Source organism: Varanus komodoensis, unplaced genomic scaffold (assembly GCF_004798865.1).
Source record: "Varanus komodoensis strain SLA01 unplaced genomic scaffold, ASM479886v1 scaffold114, whole genome shotgun sequence".
Lineage (NCBI taxonomy): Eukaryota > Metazoa > Chordata > Lepidosauria > Squamata > Varanidae > Varanus > Varanus komodoensis.
The window spans coordinates 811,196-812,727 of NW_025335328.1; positions in this window are offsets into that span (position 1 = coordinate 811,196).

Here is a 1,532-nt window from a genome sequence, read left to right on the forward strand (position 1 = left end):
GGTGTGCTGGACTGCAACTCCCATCAACCCCAAATGTGATTGTCAGAGCAGCGAACCAGACACGAAAGGGAAGGCAGAACTTCCGCAAGAGTCCTGTGGGACCAGAGCAAGGCCCATCCAGTGAGGTTCCCTGTCCACGTGGTGGTCAACCAGGGGCCTCCAGGACCCCGCAGGCAGGCAGGCCGCCTTTTTGCTCCTGCTGCCCAACTCACAGGCCAGTGCCAGGGGCAGCCTGCGGGCATCAGGCCCAGCAGCCGCTGGGGGCCTCCTCCCTCTCCATGGGGGTGCCCAGTCCTGTCAGAGCGATCCGCTTTGGGGGCCATCAAAACACACTGCGCAGCTGAGCTCCCCCGTCGAATGCGCGGCCCTGGGAAGTCGGCTCTCCCGTCCATAATTAAAGAGGAGGAGATAGGGAACAGTTGCACATTTTAACGTCCAGAACGGCACCCAAAGCCAGGAGGGGGTGAACCGGGCCGTCTCCACTCGCTCCCTCAGCCTCAGAGGGGTCCTTCCCCCACGACCCCTCCCAGGCGCTGCGATTCCTGCGGCCCCCTCTGCAGGCGGCTCAGATGCCGGTGCAGCCCACTTCCCTGCGCACACGTGTCTGCAGGCGGCCCCACGCGGGGATCGCGTGGACTTGGAAGCGGGGCGGGGGAATGAGCAGCCCCGGGGCCTCCCGACGAATCGGACTGCGGCCCCCATCGTCCACAGCCACGGGGGGGGGGCGCTTGCCGGGACGTGAGGCGCAGCGCGGGGCCCGGGCGGGGCGGAGCCACCAGGCCCGGCACCCCGCCCACGTGGCAGCCGCCTCCCGCCCGCCAGCCCGGCCGGCGCCGCGCCCTGCCTGCGCGCACGCGCACTCCCGAGCCGGCCCCTCGGCCGCGACCCCGCCTCGTCACGTTTCCAGCGCCGACCAATCGTCGCTGAGGCGACCCGCCGCATCCGGAACGGACCCGAAGCCCCGCCCCGTTTCGGGGGCGCGCGCGCGCGGTCTGGCGTCAGCGGTGGGGGTGGGGCGAGAGCGGGAGGGAGGGAGGGAGCCCCGCCCAGCCTTAGCCTGCGATCCGCGACGCCGCGTGACCGCTTGCGTCACCTCGCTGTGGCGCCATTGGAAGCGCCGCGCGCCCGTACGTAGGGAGCGTACGCACGCCCGTAGCCCAAGCTCGTGTACGCCCAGAAGGGCCCCCGGTGGTCCAGGCGAAACCATGTAGAGTAATCCCGTTCTACGCATGCGCCTGAGTGGACGCGCCTCAGCCGACGGGCCTCTGACGTCAGCGAGCGGCCGCGCCCTCCGCCTGCCGCGCTCGCGAGGGGACGGAGAGAAAGAAAGGGAGCGGCCGGCTGGTCGGCGTGCGCGTGCCCGCGCGGTCGGAGCCCGTCCTCGCGCGTGCGCAGGCCCCGCCCCGCCCCCGCCCGCCCGCCCGCCACCCAGGCCCTCCGTGCGGCCTGCTCGCCTCCTGCTCCGCCGCGTGCGCGCCTCGCGACCCGCGACTGCCGCCTGAGGAGGGACGCGCCGCCGGCCCGGCGGGGGC